The 22,804-nt window shown below is 39.7% G+C and overlaps 1 protein-coding gene across 5 annotated transcripts in view; it reads left to right on the top strand.

Moving 5' to 3' along the window:
* LOC131678277 (E3 ubiquitin-protein ligase Ufd4) overlaps positions 1-22,804 on the top strand; it is a 127,873-nt gene that overhangs the window by 58,955 nt on the left and 46,114 nt on the right. The window lies entirely within an intron of this gene.

Genomic DNA, 22,804 nt, shown 5'->3' with positions numbered 1-22,804 from the left:
GGGTACATGCGTTTCGTGAGGTCGTTCTAACTATCTTTTATCGATCATCCGGATTCTGCATAAGAATTGCTACTTTTGATCAGCCGCATTCAGCCTCTTTCTGAAGTGTAGGGCCATGTTTAACTTTATACTTGAGTTTCGAGATGAATTGGGTTAAACGGGTACGTATGTTTCGTGCGATTATTCTAACTATATTCAAACGATAACCTGGACTTTTCTACAAAAGAATTATTACTATTGATAAGCAGCATTTAGTCTTACCGAAATGTAGAGCCAGCATTAACTTCAAACTTAAGTTTTGTTTTGTGAAGAATTGGGGTAAAATGGGTATACCCGTTTCGTGAAATTAATATAACTATCTTCAATCGATTCTTCCTTCCTAAAGGTTTAGGGGTTTGACGGTATTGCAAACATCATCCAGCATATTGCGTACATCAGTGCTACAGAGCCTCTGACAGACAATTGCTTTAAGATGGTTATTGCATTACGCCTCGATAGTGGTGCATCGAGGAGACCGAGAGGGATTATGCGCCTTTTTTATGTTTTATGTTTCTTCATACTCTGCACCTGCGCATACCAACGCTCAACCACTGGTCTGTGCGCGGTGACGTGGACGACTGGCGGGTTGACGTGGATTGACTTTTGCTTTGTACCGTGTTTGCAAATATTGTTCTATTGGTGGTATTCGTGGACGGGGCTCACAGAGGGAGTCATTGTGTGTCCATTTATCGGTCGACTTCGTCATCGTGCATATACTAATTAAATTAATTTAATAATTGAATTAATTTAATAAAGTAGAATAAGTAGAAACCTATTAGTTGTAGCTTTGTGATAATCGTAGTTTTTCGTAGTAGTGTACAACTGTTATGGGCTAGTCGTATGTCTATCTATGTATGTATTCGTCTGAGTATTTGTGACAGTTGGGTCAGGGAATGGATGCAGAACTCACGTATATGATAGAAGAGTGGCTTCTACTTCTGGTGATCAATCAGAGCATTTGGTTTTATTCATTCAGGAAGTCGTCCGAAAGTTTTACCAGTCTGGACTAATGCCTTCAGTTGAACCAATCAAAAACGTGACGCTCATATTCACTAAACAACACGTTTCATGGTGACATGACCTGGTACTCAAGTGATATGGGGAAACGGACTACCATCTGTACCATACACTAAAAATTAAGCACCAGATTCACGGTCCGCGCGCGATCAAGCAAGAATACTCGCTACATCATTATAAAATCAAAATTATACACGCGAAGTCACATACACGTGAGTCAGGGATGGGAATTATCATTCATTCGCATGATTCTTGGCGAATCCGTCCATTGCTTTGACAGCAGCCAGTCGTTCATTCACGATCCGACTAAAACTCTCCAAAAGAACACATCTGAACGTAGGTAGAGATGAACTTCCGAAGATGTGAGCCAGGTAAAAGAATGACACGCACTATGTTGAATGAAGAAGATCGTGTTCTTCATACGCGGATTGAATCGGAAGATTGTACTGTAAACATTCACAAGTGAATCAACTTTTAGTTCACAAATGAATGTGACATTGTATTCTCTGGTTGGGTTAGGTCAACTTTAAAGTGCAAATGTACACTATAATCAATGTTGAGAAGTAGATTGCACTACAATCCGCTTGAAATTGATATTGTGATATGCATGGAATCGTTTCAAGAAGTTATTTTTTTCACCAGCACATTGCAAACTACTTACTCACCAATAAGAGATCACCCAGTGAAAGTTTCATAGGTCTATAAACAAGAACAAGTTTTTTTTTATTAGAACGATCCGGTGAATGTTTTGAAATGAATCTTTGTGAATGAAAGAATGCATTCATTTGCGATCCTTTCTGCTTTCATTCAAAACACTACGTATGCGATGGAGAATGAATCATAGCCGGGCGCTGACACTTTTTTCAGTTTTGTGTTTTGCTTCTCGCTTTCGCATGAACGCGTATCTCTGCACAAGAAGGGTTGCCGAGATCGGGTTTCACAGTAAGAGCATGTTGGTGGATGATTTCAAATTGATCGTTTCGTGAAATGATTTTTCCCATGCCTGCACGTGACAAACACGTTTATATACAAATGCTTGAGCTCTTCGCGACCATCCACGGCACCTACACCCGCGATCTCGTAAACATGATAACATCCCGGTGATAAAGTGAATGTCTCAGCTCCTATAAATTTTCAAACGCGGTCTCAAGCGTGAGCCTAAAAACTCCCGCACTCGCACGATCATGAATCGGTCACTTCCGAATGTATCTATCCTTAATATCATTAGACCAGGTGCATGCCTTCAATTGGATCAAATAAAAAGAAAGCTCTCATATCCACTGGACAACACGTTACATGGCGACATGACTGAGGGCTCTAGTGATATGGGGTAACTTACTCCCTGTCAGAATGTGAATTGTACACCAAAAACCAACTATCAGAATGAAGGTCCGCGTGACCATCTATTAACGCACGCGTATATAGGAAATGCCACACGGTTACAAAATCCAGTCTTGTACACGCGAAGTTACATGAACGCGAGTACACGTGACAAACACGTTAGCATACGAACGCTTAAGCCCTTCGCGATTAACAACGCACACCTACGTTCGCGATCGCGCAAACTTAGTAACATCTCGGTAATAAGGAGAACGTTTTAGCACTCACGAAGTTTCAAACGCTGTCTCAAACACGAACCTACAAACGTCCGTTTTCGCGCGCTCATGAATCTGTCACGTCCTGAAACCATTACTCTCTGTCCTAAAAACTTAGCTCCATACATTCAGTGGGACCAATCAAAAAATAAAGCAAATATCCACTAGACAACACGTTTCATGGCGCATTACCGGGAACTCTAGTGATATGGAAGATCTCACTCTCTTTTAGAATCTTAGCCGTACACCAAAAATAATTCACGGTCCGCGCGCGATTATTCAAGAACACACGCGAATATGCGAAAGGCACACGGTTATAAAATAGAATTTAAACACGCGAAGTTACATACACATTAGCACATGCTACATACAAACGCACATGCGATCGAACACGTTAACGTACAAACGCTCGAGCTCTTCGCGATGACACACGCGATCGCGAGTCCCTACGCCCGCACATACCTGAACCGTACAATCAATATCACATTCAGAATCACGGCCCGCTACAATTGGCAATATTTTAGTGGGCGATATTAGCTGTCTTGTCTGCAAATTGTAGTATGTGATTCTGACGGGGAGCCCTTCCGAGAATCTACAAAGTTGAAAAGCAGGCGTTTGCAGTAATTCTTCCGAACATTTCGATATTCTATCTCCCTTCTATGAAAAGTTGATGTTGGCGCCCTCTATGTGGTCACAGGTGGAACTCAAATTTTCTAACCAAAATATAACATACTTTTCAGCCAAATCTAACCATTTTTTCACAAAAATGTATATCTCGTGGGAGTACTGATACACAACTATGAGCTGCTACGCCCTATACAAAACTGACTCAGACGTCACTTCGCTAAAAGTTTAAAAACTTCTTTTAACAAAGTCGGATTGACTAGCAGTCTTCGGCAAAGTTGTAGACAATTAAATTATCTCTTATTTTCACTTAATTGGATGCATACAGTGCCACCTGGAGGTGAAAATGCGAGTTAGTGGATTTTCTTCATGTAAATTGTCGAAAAATACCACACAAACTTCAGGCACGCTGGTCCGGTAGCTAGACTTGTCCGATTTGCTTCGAATTGGGTGCAAATACTCCTGGTGGCACCAGGAATCGACTCATTATTCATTACTTTTCTGGGCAGTATGTTCAATCGATTAACTGGACTATTTTAATAATAAAAACTGCTTTTGATCAGCATCTCTTGAAATATGGTGTCTGTACAACTTCACACTTTTATTATGGGAAGTATTGGGGTTAAACGGGTACGTGCGTTTATTTTAACTATATTCAAACGATAACCTGGACTTTTCTACATAAGAATTATTTCTATTGATCAGCAGCATTTAGGTTTTTACCGAAATGTAGAGCCAGGATTAACTTCAAACTTAAATTGTGCGAAGAATTAGGATAAAATAGGTGTACCCGTTTCGTGAAATTAATATAACTATCTTCCATCGATTCTCTGGACTTTTTTACATAAGAAAAACTAACTTTAGTCAGATGCTTTCAACTTTCTTTCGAGTTATATATTCATCATTGAATGTAAATTCAAAAAAACGGGGAATGTGGGCAAAACAAGCGTGATAACGTATCGCATGACTATTATAAATATTGGCAATCAAAGAAATGGAGCAGCTTGGTATTTCTGTATGATCAGTAATAATCAGTAGTAATCAACATTTCTGGAAAAAAATATTTGGTTTATCAGGCCATTTGCAGTCGCAGTGAAAATAACCAGCCCAGTAACCAAAAATATGTCCCTTAAAGAGTTTTAAAGAAGCGTATGTTTCCTTATCAAATGGTTCACAATTTGTGATTATTGTTTTGGGCAGATTTAACATCCTGCCACTGTGCCAGAGACGTCTTATCTTTGTTCGAGAAGAATGGGGTGTATTTTGTCCCGAAATAGACTGATCTTCCCTGAAACTGTGTCCCAACGAAAGATATTGAGTTCTCGTGAAGTGGGAACTGTCCAAATCCAAACAACTAATTCCAAATTCAGCTTGGAATGGATGCGCATCAATAATTTTAAAGTCGGTTTGTTATTAATCAACTCTAATAAAAAAACAGATTTTTAGAGTATTAATTGTCTTAATACCTAAAATATTTAACATCAAACGCAAATATTGCGTTAATTTTCTGTTATACAAATCGCTGAGGGTTTGAGAGTTTGATCGCGATCAGTGATAAACCGCTTTACTGCATGCCCAATAAGAACGCCATTGGCGACGCTCTTTAACGAAAAAGAATGTTTGAGCTTTTTAAGCTTTTCTTTTTTCCTAATAAAGCAAGCTACCCCGTTAGTGGTGTGTCAGAGTGTCTGTTGTTTCTGTTTTTTATAAAAGATATAGCAAGGAACATTCCCACGTAATCGCCTGTCCAGAACCAAACTCTCTCCATTGACGAATTTTCCTCGAAGTCATATCCTCAATCCTTTTAAGTATGTGCGAAAACTGTTGCAAACAATCTGTCACGGTTCACATTACAGACATTTGCATCTGTGCTGAATAATATACTGTGTATTCAACCAAAAGGCAGCAATAACCCTATAGGGTCGTCGCATTCAAGCCGTGTCCATGGACAACCGTCCTTCACTCTGTCGAAGAAATAACAGATCTGTACCTTTCCAACCGCAGCAACGTTGATCCAACAAAAATGTGCGCATATTCGCTGAACGTATGTAACCCTAGCTCAGTTTTCGACCGCGCTCATGTATAATCAATACACTGTTGCCTATAAATATACAAATTCTGAAAACAACAGCCGAGAGGGGTAAACCCGCGTCGCGCCGCAAGAAAAGCCGTTTCGTTCCGTTCTTCCTCCTATATTTATTTGCCGTTTGTTTCTTTTAACAAACTACGACTTTTTGGCATTGAATTCTTGAGGGCATTCCTCTATACCGTATCAAAAGCGTGTTGGCAATCGATACTCACCCGTAGCTCGTGTCCGCCGCGTGAGACATTCAGCTGACTGGCTGGCAGTTAACGTATGTATAGCGAGTACACAGCTGTAAAATGTACGTAAATGTACTATGAACTACTCGCTCTCAGTTAGGGTGGTGGAAAGGTATGTATTTTTCTGTGAGCTGCTGTAGTGTGGAGTGGAATTCTTCGGGGAAATTGTGTATCACCTATACGTAAAAGTTCTGTCAAGTATCTTTCCCACTTGTAACATTTAGTACTTCAACAAGCTCCATTCTTTAAATATTATAGCTAGTATTCCATCTCAATACGCAGGTGCTGAATATTCTAATCCAAATAATCTTGCTTCACATCGTCGAAAACATGTTTGCGTTACGTGCTCCGCTATGTCGTTCAACTATACCACCACTGCTATGTACCCAAATCTATCTCACTATGTAGTTTTTCATCTAAGGCACGATCTCTATTTCGTCTTAATTTTACGACATATATATCTGCAGTAGTATCCCCTAGTATTAGCATAAATAAATCCACGTTGGAATAAAAACAATTCTCTTGATGACCTTGACGACCGAACGATATCTAGAGATTTTGCAGCAAACTAAAATATTGCAACACCCTAACGACTATTGTTTGGGTAACCTATCCATCTTTGCGCGGCGCATGCGGAAATTAATCGTGAAATAGCTTCCCCAAAGACGCGCTCGCGCAGAAGTCTGACTGAATGGCGTTTTGCTCGACCGATTTGCATAACATACATCACATCAGCTCGTTCGATAGCAGGTATTCGCTGCTCTGCTTACACACCAGTCTGTCGACCGCCTACGCACGTTCGCGTCTGTATATACACAAAGCAACTTAACACTTAACTTAAGACGCCACCGTGCTTTACTTCAGATGTCTCCTTGATATAATCGGAAACAATAATAAAATGATTCATATTAATAACGATCGTCACGATCAATAATGTTATTTTGCTGATTTGTGTACAAGGTTACTCAGCGGGTTTTAACAAAACACTTTGACTCGGTTAGTGTTAAAATCTAACATAACCTAAAGTATTTTGACGATAGTAAATACACTTCGCCATTCGATTGGTGTGTAAAATTTTGTTCCTTCTAACATTTTTGACGTACTATGTTATATGTATTATGCATTATCGTTTTGGTTCGTAAAACCAGTTTAGTCAAGTTTTCATTCACCAGTGGCTGCCATTTCTGTGCATGTATTATTTGTTTTGTTTTATCTTTTCAAAGCACCATTCTACGAACAGACGTTTCAAGTAAATTCAGCCAAAGAGCTGCGGCGTGTGATGTTGTTATAGAGAATAGATGGCAGTTGCAGAAAAAACACTCTGCAAAAATGAGCTGCATTGCGCGCTTGTGAATATTTATAAACATCATTTTTATAGAGCTATGGTAAGCTAGCCAAAGCTTACGAAACAGGCGAATAAAGAAGCGCACGAGTTATTGTGTGTTGTCTACCGTTTTCATTTACCTTACCAAAATTTTATTTTATAGTGTCATTTGCCCTTCGATTATTATTACTCACGTAAAAGATATTGCTATATGCCAAATTCCAGTTATATTTTTGTTGCTGTCTCGTACTGATTACATTTTCACGTCAACTTATCAAAAGTCAACAGCTCAAACCAATTTAACACTTTCGGGCTTTGTTTTGTTTTAGAGTGTGATACTTACAGATTATTGATATTCAAATGTTCCGTAGTTGGATTTACAAAGATCCCATGAAAATGACTCAGCGCGCTGAATAGCAACCATGTGATAATTGAGTTTGCAGTGACCGGTTAAAGCCCTGATCGGCATGTCACAGTGTTGTTTCGAAAAGTGTGTAGCTTTCGGAATCATTTGGCAAAGGGCTTTTACAAAAAAAAAGCTTTTGTTTGAAGGCTAGTTGGTATAGATTGAATCAATAAATGCAATGCTCGGTTGAAGTCCAACATATAATCTTTTCCTTTATTAAACTTGTTCGAATTGGCAAAGCACAAATTCACCAGCCTATTAATTACCAGTAATACCGGCACACAAAGGAGGATGTTAGTATGTATTGTCAATACTAAGTTCTTCTATGTGAATTCGGCAATAAAACACTAGCTCGAACCGTGAGTTTGCCGAGCTAAGGGGCTTGATTGCAACCATAGCCATCGGTGCAGAAGTTTATAACTTTGCTGGACAAGCTTTATTAACCCTCCGGAAGTCGCGCAAATGGCCCACTGAATGAGCAGCCGCTGGTGCGCTAAGACGATTTCACTAGATTGTCAGAGCAGCGTGCACTCAGTGCAGTAGCGCGACTTCCGAAAGGTGATTCAAAGAGTGTAAGAATCGACTGCGAGCTCTGTCGAAACAGAAGTTGAAAATTCTGCAAAAGGATTTGGCTGGGACCAGCACGTCCCTCCATCAGAGAGCCAACAGTACAACAGTCCACTTGTGTACTTGTCTCACCGTAATAAGGCCATTACAAATATTTTTTAAAAATTATGTCACCCCCCCCCCTTCAAAATCGCTGAAAAAAATCAGGGGGCAAATAATTTTTTTTTAAATATTCAAAATTCAAAAAATTTTCACGTTTTATACAACAACAATAACTTCCATAGAGTTTTGCTTTTCGTAACTGAAAACTATTATGGTAGTTTTAGAAATTACCATCCCAGCATCAAATGAAACGTTTGCTGGTCGCGGAAGGAAGGACCCATCTGTGTATTATCAAACAAACATCTCATGGAAAGGTTAATACAGACCGACTTCTGAATCGATTCCATTTTAAACGCCACAGTCGATAGAGACATAATCGATCGTTACATTCGAAAATAATTTAGATAAAGAAACAACCTGAATTCAAATCAGACTCCTGGAGATTTATATGTGGTTCAATATTCAATATACATGAGCTTTAGCGAAAGGTTTTTGACATTTAAAGATTTCATATGGGATCGTAGTATTCATACCGTATTTCCGCAGCCATATGTGCGATTCTTATGAACTTGATCAGATCAAAATCTGCTACCAAACCTTCCATTTAAGGCTAAGCTTGTGAAAATCGAATAAGCCGTTTTCCAAGAAGCCGAAGAGACATTAATTCTGAAATATTCCAAGAACCAGAAACATGCGAAATTTTCGAGATAGACGCTGGAATCAAAAGAACTTTGTCTGGCCATCAGCGATCAAGAATGCTCTAGCAAAGCTAAATATAGATCTTACAAATAATGGTATCATCGGCACTTACCGCAGGAAGAACCGGGAATCCATTATCGATGTCAATTTTTGTAGCCTTGGAGTAACCGGAAAGATGGACTGAAAAGTGTGCGAGGATATATCCACAGCGACCACCAAGCGATCTGGTACAGCATTGATAACAGGACTATGAACTACACATGAATATGAATATGTGGGAGATATATAAACGAGTGAAGATGGAAAACAGCGATTTTTCACATGAACGTGTCCGTCGAAGAACTTGAATTTGAGGGTATCCTCTTCAACCTAAATGCGAACGAGTTCACGGCACTACTAACAAAGGCGTGTAATGCGACCATACCAAGAGATGGGAAACTGAGAAACGGTCGCCGGGTGCAATACAACGATTATCGATTTACGTATAAGTTGCCTCCGAGCTTGGAGAAGAAGTCGGAGATCACTTCGGTTTCTCATCTCGCTCAGTTCAGAAGCTAGAAATCGCTCCGCTGCAATAGCAGGGCAAGTAATCAAATTTACCCGCGCGACGCTTAGCAAAAATTGATTCCTTCTGCCTAGTGTGTGATACGTGAACAAACAATGAGTGACAATGCCAAGCAAAAGTATATCACGATGCGGGCAAACTGTGTTGCTGTTGACTACACGAAATATCCGGTAATACCATCAATTCATGAAGGGGAGCAAATGTTGAAGGTGAACTTGAAGTTCAACGTAGCTTGCGGTACTTTATGCGGTGCAATTCCACCATTTACGTCATGCGGTACTGAATATGTTAAAAAATATTAGTCAAGCAGAATCATTCGCTTCCCAGAACAACATGAAACACGTCATCGAATGTAATGACATTTTATACAGTATCCCAACGTATATAAATGTTGACATGACCTGGCACCACGTGTTAAGGAAGATAGTTGGAAGAACTTCTTCCCAAGACGCCGCAACGGAGTTCGTGTGGTGAGAATGCGTCCGACAAAACCTATTCCCTCTTACTTGACTTTCACATGCAAATCACCTCATGGTGTTGAATATTCTCAACGAACACTAGTCACGCACCCAGGACAGATTCCTACCTGTCAATGTTGTGATCATCCGCTACACCACGGGAAACCTTGCGCAGAGACTGCTAAAGAAATTCCACCTGATACGACCAAAGCCGGTATACAATCATCGTATGTTAAACCACAACCAGTTGGTAAACCAACGACTGCAGACCGGGCATTCACAACCACCAGCTCAACAATGATCGGTCCCAGTACCACTAAACTAACTGCCATTACCAACATCGAAGTAACAACGATTACAGTAAATGTTTCTAAACCAACAACCAACACCACCAATAAGGAATCTAATACCGATGAAGAAGGATTTACAATAGCGACCCGTAAGCACAAACAACAAATAAGAACATCCGACGATGAGCAAGATGAATGCAGTACCGATGATGACATGGACGTAAACGAAAACGCAAGAGAAGACGGACCAAATGACCCCCAAGGTGCGCTCCACGGCTCAGTTGTGCTAACGCATTGAGCCGTGTCAAATATATTTAAAATTAAAAAGAAGTCAGAAAGCTCGAGGGAAGCGAGCTGCAAGAACCGCTCTCAACAAAGCAGTCAAGCTGTACAAGAAAGCCTTGCCACAAAGCCAACGCGAATTTCCTTAGGAGAGACCTGCAGGATATTATAGTGCTACTTTCAGTACCGAACACTGATCTACGAGACAGACAAGGGGGAATCACAACTACAACTGACGTTCCTCGACTCGACGCTGTGGAACGCAGTGTACGATGGAGTATTGAAGCTGAACCTTCCCAGAGACATAACGATTTTCGGCTTCACGGATGATGTGGTGTTCCAAGTAATCGGACAATCGCTAGAAGAGGAGACACTCGACACGGAGACGATTGCCCATCATAGAACAGAGTTGGTGATGACTAGCAGCCGAAAGACCGCGCGGTCGGAAAATATATCATCGATTTGAACTTTTAAAGTTACGATGATTATGTAAGGGGAAGGCTGTGAGAGCAACCACAGCTTTGCTTGAGGCGCCAGTGTACTGGGCACCACGAACCAGCGGAAATCGCTGGACCGAAGTATGTGGGCAGACTAGTTTCACCGTCAGGAACAAGATCGAGTAGGTCGAGTGAAGCACCAGCGGTGGGTCGTCGAGTTTTCAACGAACCGGAAGCAGCGAACCAGAAGCTACGCTCCATCCGGTATCGCCGAATTGTCCTCGCCAAGTACTGGTTGGCCCTTTGAGTAGGATTTATGGACTATGCGAGTAGATTGCGACAAAACTGGGAGCTAAATGACTCGCGCAACAGGCATCGGTATCGGGAGAACTTCCGACGAGGAATTGAGATGGCTCGCGAAAACAGGAACTAAACGGTTCACAGAAACGGGAGCCAAATGGCTAACGGAAGTTCACCACTGCGATTAGCTGGATATGTGTTCGGAGCTAAACCGCTCTAATGTATCATTTTGTCTTAAGACTGAATCAGCCTCCCTACGATATAACGCTTCGATGCAGTCTCGTGGAACAAAAGGAAGGAAGAAAAGTGAGGACTGTTAGTAGTGGTTAGGCACAAAAGTGAGTCCCACCTAGGGCCAATGCAGTTTTGAAGCTATTTAAGCATATTATAAAACATACAGACGTTTTCAGATATCGACGAACTGAATCTAGTGGTATATGACGGGTGTAGCTTAAAAAGTCGAGTTTCAGAGTGATTGCACAGTCTTCCTTATATGAAAAAGACAAAAAATGAACTGATGATTGCTATACATTTCATAAATCCGTACGACTATCAAATGAGTTTCTCTGATGTGGCTACCTACTGCGCAACAAGATGGAGAAACATGCAAAGATTTCGAAGATGTACACGGAACCGAGCCGAATTACTATCATGTACCAAGCAAACAAATCTACAAGTCTTCAAGCACAAGCGATAAACCAAAGCTGATGTTTCCACTAGAGTTCGAAAAAGTATAGTATGCACAGGATGTACGTTCGCCAGGCTACTGTATACGAAATACGCAATAGAAAAAATATCAGAGAAAACCATATCTGAGATGAATAATTACATTGCACTTTACCTTTGGATTCATTCCAGAATGTTTTCCAAAAGTGAAATGTTGCAATCCTGTTTCTGTACATTGTTATCGAGCATGTTCACCTTTGACCGATTTTCATACCTTGTGTGTACAGTCGGTCCATGTGCCGCCACAACGGAACGAAACCTATTCAAGCAACCAAAAGTTAATACCTTAATGTACTCTTAAATGTTTACATTAAGTTCTTAGAGAACTTTCAAGCTTTTATTGGGATTTTAGAAATTGCACTGTTCGGAAAATTATTTAAAACGAAAACTTTAGCATCCCTTTCCTATGTGAACTTTTGATTGATTCAGTAATGTTTGCTTGAATTTTTCTAGTAAAACAAATAGCTCAACCTCGAAATCACCCAGCGGAAACGTCCACGAGAACAATCGAAAGAAAATGTAAAAAGAAAAAAAAATTGTGTTTATTAAAATAAATATTTATTTTTTGTTTGCCCCCCCCCTTCAGAAAAAAATTTGTACTTGGACATAATTTTTAAAAAAGATTTGTAATGGCCTAATTTAAACAACGAATTCTCTCGAGAAGGATTCTTGACATGACATGGACTGCGAGCAAAACAACTACTATGAGTAATATCACTGGATGGAAAAAAGCTTTCCCAAATTCGTACCTTAAGTGCCATGAATTCACGTTTATACGTTACGAAAGCAGGATCGTTAACGAAAATCATGTTGTGTTCAATTTTCTTTCAGTAACGTCTGCATAAGGCTAATATTTGTTTTTTTGTGAACTTCAGTTACGGTTTCCGCTATTTCATTGCCAAATCGTCTTTCTAGCTAGCTAGCTTAGGTTGACTGCCCGTAGTTGCACTTCGCGATTGACCGAGTGAGTGAAAATGCACAATGAACCAAAAGAATGATGCAAGAGAATCATTCACTGTGCATATTTCAATGACTCAACATTTTCATAAAATGGTCAATAACGGCGCCGGCCGCGTCCAATGGGGAAGCAAAGAAATGTTAGTTCGATACTCGCTGTTGATAGAGCCCGAGACTACCTCTGCATCTCCACGAACATCACGGGAAATGAATTGTATCAGTAGGAGAGGGAAAAGTTCAGGAGATGTCTTAGTAGACAATACGATCTTAGCAATCAGCACGAAATTCTACCGTGTTCAATTTCCGAAAATTTTTGTCGACTTGAACTCCGGACAGCCGGCCATCGGGAGTGTTGCTTCTTATTTATACTTCCACGACCGTCTGCACCTTCGACCGGCACTACTAACAAAAGGAAGATAATTTAACCGCGAAAAATTTAATGATGATGATGGTCTCACCTCATACCCCCACAAAGGTGTGAGCTGAACGATTTATCTAGAAGATAATTAAAATTTTAAATCATGACAAGACCAGTTAACAAAAAAACGGACTGGTTCAATTTGCAGACATAGCCTTTCCTTCAAAAGAACGTAACCAGATATATTTCGAATATTCCATCAACAACCAGGGTCCATCAAGAAAATTTCCATTCCGGGAAGATACTTGATAGAATCGGGAATTGAACCCAATAGCTTCCATTTCTGATAATTCTCTTTAAGACTCCTCCCGCCTGACCAAGCCATCGGTACTACCACCTGCTAAGGTGAGAAGTGGCGAGCCTAGTGGCAGTGCAGAGTCTAATCGAGTTATATCATCCACATCAGGCCCCTTTATTGAAAGTTGCGTACCACTAACCCTAAAGCTCGAAGCTCGTGAACAAAATTAAGCTATAACAGGAAACTATCGAATTTGTTCATGAAGAGCCAATGAAAAAAAACTTGAGCGGCCAAAAATGAGTAAAAATGAAATCCAGTAGCAGATCACGCGCGCGTCATTTGTTCTCCTTCCTGTCAGCATACGACCACATATTCCACCGGATCGTCACCAATGCCGCTTCCACTCGAAACGAAAGTGAAATTGGAGCTAAGGGATAGGAGTTCTGTATCAGTGGTGTATGGCGGCATAGTGGGGCCTCATGTTGCACAATAATACAGCTTTGCCAACCTGTCATTACCAAATCGTCTTTCTGTACCTAAACTAGTTTACTTTAACTTTATGATCAATTTTCATAAACCAAAATTGTGATTGTGTCCATTAATTTAGGAACATTGCTAACGACTGTACGACGCGAACTGATTCAAGACTGATTACCTCATGATCGTGGTTATCAATTTGTTCCCAAAAGGAAGGTTTGATATTTTCTCGTGAACTATTTCACGGAACTCGGAATATTATTCATGGATCCATTAATGCCTCCTTAACTGAATCTTAATTCCTAGGTTATGAGTCATGACCATCTACCATCTTCGTGCTCAAGAAATAGTTAAAATCATAAAATAGATTTCCGCTTTCATAGTGCATATGAAGTATGTAAATTTGCGTATGATCTTAATACTTTTACGTGAACAATTTCACTGAACTCAGAATATTCATAGCTTCGTGATCTGGTTCTTGGGTGCATGTGAATGAGTTCAGTACTGTAGAATATATCTTAATTCATATTCGCTTACATGCACCTCTCCACATGGTTTTGAAAATTTTATGTTAACCATTTCACAAAATTTGGAATACTATTCCTAAATTCATCTTTTGTTTCGTGCACTGTTTTATGAAATATAACATAATTGTGTTCAGCTGATAGCGACCAGACATGTGTACGAGCAGTAGATACAATGGAGACCCGTTTTCACCAGCCAGAATTTTAGGCTGATAAAACGGGGACATTGACATAATCGAGACATATATTTTTCTTTCTTTTTAAGAAACCGAAGCTCTTACAATATTCTTCTTTAGCCCCTAGATATAGCTTCATGACCCTTTTTGATGATTTAGTTTAAATTTCCCTTAAGGGGGTCTGACAGCGCAAAATTGAAAAAATATTTATCGGATCTCTAAGATAAGAAAAATAAGCTCAAGAAAGAATTTACTCGAATTCAATTTGTTTCGTCTGCTAGAGCCCTTCAAACTAGCAACTATCAATTTTCATATGAGGCTGACAAAATCAAAAAGTTGATAAAATCGAGGGTAGATAAAATCGAGGGCTGATAAAATCGGGTTTTTACCGTGTAAGAAAACTATTAGAAACTTGAACATTGTTATTTATTTGATAAGGTTCAGTGTGATGTCCGGAAAGTAAACAATAACTGAGCTAATTCTATTCTATTCTATTCTAACCTTTACACAGCCAGTACTGAAAAGCATCCTGGAAAACACTGCAGTTATTCTTTAGTGTTTTTCTTGTCAACATTAATATTTGGAGCATATTATAATATGACGCAAATATTAAAACGGACAGGCCTACTGTGCAGAGTTGGGTTTGGAGATGTTTCAATATTATACGGCAATTGAATTATTCATTTAATGAACAATTCAACCAACGAATCGTTTTGAAACTTTAATGAGGAAGAAACGAGGACAACCGTACCAACCATTTCAGTTTATAGTGGGTTAGGATAAAACGTTGGGAGCGACTTGGCTAAGAAGGTTTATGTCACTCCTTTGGTCCTTTGGGATGGGACAGAGGTATTTACTCCTTGCCCTGGCTATTGAGCCTAGGTTAAAGCGCCTTTACTAGCTCTCCTCCACTTATTCTGATGTCGGATCTAGATCGGTGTCGCTTTAGATTTGCGCTAGTATTTACACAATCTATATAAAATTGGCAGTTCAGAGCAAACCTAGAGTGACTCCGATCTCAAAGCTAAATCAACACTTGAATGCACGTGCGCTTTAAACTTTCATTGTCTTTAGAGGATTATTACGGGAACAAAAAGAAAGTGTGTATTTTTCCTAGTTTTAGTATTTAAGTAAGGGGCCCTGTTCGGACCTAGTAAGGATTTATGACCTATAGAAAACTTGAAAATACGATCCTACTTAATATATATACTTACCGGTCTAATCTGTGGCCGCACCGACGTACCAGCTGCCGAAACCGGTGTCCAATACTACTGTGAACCGTGAGCGCCGCGCCCAATCTTGGACCCGCTGACTCATATAAAACTTACCCCTCCAGTCCGTGGCCGCACCTGCGTACCAGCTCTGGACCTACAGAAGACAACACCCATGTCCCGAACGCTTCTAGATGGCTCGAGTGTTTTGAAGGGCATCCAAGTCATTCGGTGTTCTTGATGTACAGATCCTCCCTTGAAAAATCTGCAGAGCTTCGAAAAGCGGAACTATATTCTGCTCAATCCCTGCTTGCAGGCTTTTCTCCGCCGTGGAGATACCGGTACAAAGCCTGACAACAAGCACACATAACGACACTATCTTGACGAATACCATCCATAATACGCGAAGAAGTACTTAAATACGTTTTTCCCAACAAAAAATATGGGAGCTAAACACTTGACACGATTTTTTTCCAGCCGCTTGGTATCGCAGCTTACTACGATCTTCCTGATAAGGTTCAGTGTAATGTCCGGAAAGTAAACAAGAACTGAGCTAAGCGCCAAAAATACATTACAGAGCCACAATTCATGTTCGTGAAATAGTTGACAAAACCATAAGATAGCGCTAATCGGTTACGCTGCCATGATCCAATAAAAAATTTTGTGTAAAAAACGCTCAAGTCTACCAATATGTCAGAGAAAAAATTGTCCCTCTTTACCGTGAGAACCGAGGTCCTATCCTATTTTGCCGTTGAAAAATGTTGATAGATTTGAGCGATTCGTAGTAATGCTGCCTAAGCTCGACACCTACCAGCAGAAGATAAAAGAAGAGTCAGCAAGATTTTAAGTCTGTTTTCAATGACCCTGCCACTTCTAGTTTTCCGACCTGCATATTTCACAACCTTGCTCTCACTTGAGTACTATGGCTCTAAATTTTCATAACTTTCCCTACTCAGTAATCTCTAGCTAATTGAATGTCGTTAAAAAGTAAAAAGTAAAGTGTGACTACATATTAGTCGATATAAAAAAGGAAAATAGATATTCACAATGTAGAAAATTATCGTGGAATTTCCATCCTAAACGGCACCGCAAAAATGTTGATGGGAGCAATTCTCAGTAGTATGTTTATTGCTCTGAGCCAAGAATTTATGGCTGATTTATCGTTTGTTGAATAAATTCGGAAATTCTCAGTTTGCTAAAAATGCAACATAAACTCCCGATGCCGCTTTATGCTTAATTGAATCAAAGGGCGTGTGAACATATAATGCAAATCTTATACAAATCTCTGCAATTGTAGTGTGTGATTCTGACGGGGAGCTCTTCCGAGAACCTAGCTCTACAGCTCCAGCAGGACAACTCTCGAAAAAAAATAATCCAAATCTTATTCAAGTCGCCAATTAAGAATATCCACGTTATCTTGTAAACATGGATAAAGTTGTCAACCATTGCACCGAAATATTTTTAGATTATGGCGTTTGCGATACCTACGATCACCAATTTTAAACAAGGAAGTTTGGTGTCAACAGATTTACTAGTGTATTTGTGGGTAAAATCTAACTAGCACTGGTCGGAAAAATGTTCCTATATTCATACATTTACACAAAACTTTATTACATATAGAGATGTATACATGTTTTAACTCTGGAGCTCTCCCTCTGAATATCTTGACCAAGCATAAGTCTCCGCTAAAAAAGTTCAAATTTGTATTCTGTATTCCTAGTTTTAAGATAGTTGTAATTTTACCTCTTTGTTAAAACTATTGTCCCCCATCTTGTAAATAGAATTGTATCCCTAGTCTTAAAACACCTGCGAATTTTCTCATAAATATTTGTTCCCCCTTTTGTGTACCAAACTATATTGTTAGTTTTAAGATAACTGTAAATATTTCCTAAAAATTATTACTATTGAATTCCTTGTTTTAAAATTTTTTCATAAAAAAAAATCTTTCGCCCCCTCTCTTGTATATAGAATCTTATTTCTAGTCTTAAGATAGCTGTAAAATTTTTCTTTTTTAAAAAAATATTTCAACATTGTAACCTCCTAGTTTTAAAATATACAAAATGTAAAAACAAAAGAATTTGGCACCGCCAAGCTAACGCATTTGTGCCTATCAAATAAACGAAATGAATAAAAAAAAAAAAAACTCTGGAGCTGGAAGGTAGTAGCTCTACCGTACGTTCAACTACCCATTACAAGAATACCGTGTACATCTGTAGCGCCTTCATATGCAACAAGCCCTACACGTACCAATTGAATACCTGTAATGCTTTCACAGTTCCTCAGTCAAAAAAGATTAAGGTCAATGTTTGTTGTTTAGACTTTTTTATATTCGATCTATCAAAAGGAGTGGGTAATATTGTTTGGTCCATTTATCGACTGCATCTTCTCGCTGTGCATCTTCTTTGTTCGAAGTTTGATTCAATTTATTTCGGAGAGGTTCTGATCCTGATTACCGTACACTACTCTGGAGTAGTTGCATCATTATATCCTATATATTAAATAACCAAACAAAATGTTTTCGATTAAATTGACCAAATACCATCGAAATGTTCTGCCACGAATTTTCAAGCAGCTTTAGCAGTTCAGTATATCGTTGCAATCATAGTCGTGTTATCTATCCAAGAAATATCATCCAAATGGACTTGACGTTGTATAAACCGAGTGAGACGTCACAACTCTTTTCAGCAAAGCAATAGATGTAACAGATCAGTTTTGAAAACTTTTCACTTATTTGTTTTCAAGAAAATGACTCATTTTTTTGTTTCTTCTGTATTTCCGGAATTTCCCAGGAAATGGTTTATTTACTTCCGGAATCCCGATGATGCTGATACCCGTCGGGAAATGGAAGCTCTACTTCCTATCTGACTTGTAAACCAACAAGAGGACATTAACTACAACAAAAAAAATGAAAATTACATTGGATGTAGACAGGAATCAGAATATATTGGCTCAAATGGCACGTTCCCCTATGTAGTCGGGGATTTGTGCCTTGCCGTGTGTTTTCATCATTTCCTGAGCGGAAGGAAAGGACAAGGAGGTGTGGGGAAGTAGAATTGGAAAGGTGGGAAAAATAACAGCATAAAACAAAAATAAACAACAGGTAAGTTAAACTCACAAGTAGTTCAACTTGCATGCGAATGAGCCTAAAGCTCTTTATCGCATTGGATAAGAAACTTTAGTATGTCTCTGAGTTTCAGTCGTCCAAACATGGTTTCGTCTATATAAGGACGTCTGAAGACTCGAAATTGCAATTGCGTTACCGTGGGACAGTTGCATATCAGATGATATGAGGTTCCGTAGACGGATTCACAAAGATCACATGAAAAAGACTCAGCGCGCTGAATAGTTGCCATGTGATAATTGAGTTTGCAGTGGCCGGTTAAAGCCCTAGTCAGCATGCCGCAGTGGAGCTTCGAAAAATGTAAGAGATTTTTCGAAACCACTGGGCATGGATGTTCTAAAAACGCCTTTGTTTGGCGACACGTTTGTAGATCTCTCCAATAATTGCGGTGCTCGGACGAAGCCCAGGACCGTATTTTTTCCCTTATCCAACTTGTCGAAATTGGCAGCGCGGGCTCAGGACCAACGAAGTCAATCGCTGAACCTGCCCTGGCCAATTCGTCAGCCCATTCATTTCCAGTAATACCGCAATGTCCGGGCACCCAGACAAGGTAGTTAGTGTTGACAATGTTTAGTTCTTCCATTTGGGTTCGGCACGCGATCACTAGCTTGGATCGGGATTTGTCTTAGCTAAGGGCCTTGATTGCAGTCTGACTATCGGAGCAGAAGTTTATAACTCTGCCGGACAAACTCAGTTGAAGGGCCGATTGCACCCCGCACATAATCGCAAAGATTTCTGCTTGGAATACAGTACCGTATCTACCTAGTGAGAGTCCCTCCATCAGAGAACCGTCAGTATAACAGACCACTTGCGTTTGTTGTTGTCTTTCCATGAAGCTAGACAACCACTCCTCTCGAGAGGGAATCTTCACATGGAATGTCCTGTAAGGAAAACTACAAGTGAGTGTAATATCGCTGTGAGCAAGAATATCTTTACCCCATGTAACCATTTGTGACCACAATCGTGTATGACTGGTAGCAAGATCAACATGATTACTGTTCCAAAGCCCAGTAACCTGCAGTCTGTATGCACATGATAGTGCTTCTTATTTGAGGTGTATGTGTAATGGTTTGATATTTAGAAATGCCTCAAGAGCAGCAGTCGGAGTCGTGGTGAAAGCACCACTCAACGCCATGAGCGCCATTCTTTGCAGATGGTTTAGCTTTGACTGGACTGTCACCACCTCTCTCCTCTGCCACCACACAAGGCATCCGTATGACAGTATTGGATGTACAATTGTCGTGTAAATCTATACATTTATTTATTTAGGTTTGAGACCCCAGGTCTTTCCAAAAGTTCGTTTGCACTGCCCGAAGGCCATGCACGCTTTCTTGACTCTGAACTCAATGTGAGCAGACCAATTCAGTTTGGAATCCAATATGACTCCAACGTATTTGACTAGATCTGCACACAGTAGCTCAGAATCAAAGAACTGCAAGGGACGAACCCCGGTTGTTATTCGCTTCTTCGTGAAAAGAACCATTGAAGTTTTGCTTGGGTTAACTGATAGTTTGACTTGTCGACACCACTGTTCGACAGCTCTTAATTCCTGTTGCATTCAGTCAAAGATTGTTCCGATGCAAAATCCAGTAATTAGTATTTGGTAAGCGTCAGCAAACCCGTAGGTTGGAAATCCAAGCTCATTGAGTTTCTTCAACAAGCCGTCAGCTACTAAGTTCCATAACAAAGGTGACAGAACGCCGCCCTGAAGACAACCGCAAATACTCAACTTCCGTATCTCAGCCTGTCGCAGTGACGAGCAAAATATGCGGTTACTAAGCATTGCGTTTATCCAACCCGAGATACATGCAGGTATCCCATGACCGCGCGACGCTTCCAGAATAGACTGGAAGGACACATTGTCAAAAGCACCCTCAATCTAGGAATACTTGCTTGAGCGAGAAGGCTTTCTCAATGTTGTAAACAACATCGTGAAGCAGAGTGATCGTGGATTTCCCACACTGATATGCATGTTGCATTTTGTGCAGTGGATATTCAACTAAACTAACGTTCCTGATGTGATGATCGATTATCCGTTCCAAAGCTTTCAGAAGAAAAGAACTTAAGCTGATAGGCCTAAAACTCTTGGCTTCTTCATAGCTTGAGCGCCCCTCTTTGGGAATAAATCTAACAGTTATTTCTCGCCATGCTTTCATTGCGACGTATTTTGCTGTCCAATAATAGAATTTTACATGTTTTAACCTGTGAAGTAAACCATTGTGTCTCAGTTCATATAAAACTCAGTTGAAGAAGATGAAGAATTGTGCACGAAGCACATTTTTACATGTGCTTGTATGTAAATTTAAATGATTTGTGGCGCTCCTTTGCTACTATGAATGAGTTTATTGTATCCACAACGTTATACAAGTTGGATTTTTTATGTTTCATGTTCTACTCGTCAGTAACTCACATGAACTTGGGGCTAGTTAGACAATAAATCCTAACGAACACCAAATTGGCGCCAGTTAGATACTATACACACAACAGTTCACACAACATATGTGAACGCCAAAAGCAACAAGCTGGTCCCGAGTGATATCTCTGGTAGCACAGAAACTCTGGCTTGCCGTCGAGAAAACAAAAACGAACTCTTGTCTTTTTACTGGAACCAATTTGGTTTTAGTTTGAATTTATTGTCTAACTAACCGCAAACTGGTGTAAGTTACTGATGAGTAGAAGACAAAATACAAAAAAAAACTTTTTTGAGTTAGCTCTTGTGCCATCGTGCACATATTAAAACAATCCTTTTTCCCTTCAGGGAACTAGGAAAACAACAAGGAAATTTTGCATAGTTATCCAAAACTTTAATCACCAAGTTTTTCATAATATGGTAAATTGCCCAGCTCAAGCTAAATTCTGTCAAAGGAACCGTTATATCCAATACCTCCTCTCCACCAGGACTCGCAAAAGTTGGACGGTTTCCTATATTAAGAATGTGAAGCTTTCTACTACTTATGTGACCTGCGTTAAACCAAACCAAATTGTGCGCAATAGTTTTTCGTGGTATTTTTATGCCAAAATTCATTTTTAGATAATTTACCACCATCATAGAAATTTTAAGGATACTTATTTTCTTTCGGTTGCAATTTGAGATCTCAAAAATAAATTGATGTAGGTGTTTCTAGTGCTACACTGGATGCGATAGCGATTTTTAGGCAAGTGCCTCAAAATGGTGCTTGGTCCTCTTTGGCTTAACATAGGCCATGTATTCCATCAACTCAGAGCCTCTCACGTTGATATCAGAGCTGCCCCAAATGATGTGATGGGCATTTACATGACTGCCGAAGGGTATGATTCGTAGACTCCAAACAACAGTTGGAGTAGCTGTGACACCTCACATATCGAGAGTTATGAGCTACGATATGAGACATACATTAGTGGTCCTGTTTGCAAGTAGGCATGCACGAGGCATTTCACAAATGATTTGTCATGCCGTTCTGGTAAGTAACGAAAACAGGGCACATCAAAAATCAATTTGCTGCGATAGCAAATAATCTCAAATAATGGTTAATAATCAAGTAATGCTAACATTGGGGATTTCAATTTTTTGGGTGATCAGTTAACCAGTTAAACATGTAAATTTAAAAAATCTAATGAAATTTAAGAAATTACTTCAGCGAGCAATTTTTTTACCGAAGACATTTATTTTTAAACCGCGGCAGCCGTGAATATCTAGTTTTGAGTAACTCTACATTACAATCATGCGTGATTTCAACTAACGCTGCGCAAATAAAAGTAAATTGGTCGCACCTCTCTGTTCCCGTTTACTGTCTCGTCTCGTTCTTCACTAATGATTTCGATATCCTCAAATCAAACATTTGTTTATCGTCAAGCATCATTCAATTGATGCTTCCATGGGTTAGGTAGGTCAGATCAGCGAAAAGATCACTCAAAACAATTACCAACAGCTGAAATATCTGGTTGTATTA

The sequence above is a fragment of the Topomyia yanbarensis genome, chromosome 2, assembly GCF_030247195.1.
Source record: "Topomyia yanbarensis strain Yona2022 chromosome 2, ASM3024719v1, whole genome shotgun sequence".
NCBI classification, from domain to species: domain Eukaryota; kingdom Metazoa; phylum Arthropoda; class Insecta; order Diptera; family Culicidae; genus Topomyia; species Topomyia yanbarensis.
Note: the sequence above shows the minus strand (reverse complement) of the source record. Positions and strands in the feature narration are given on the sequence as shown.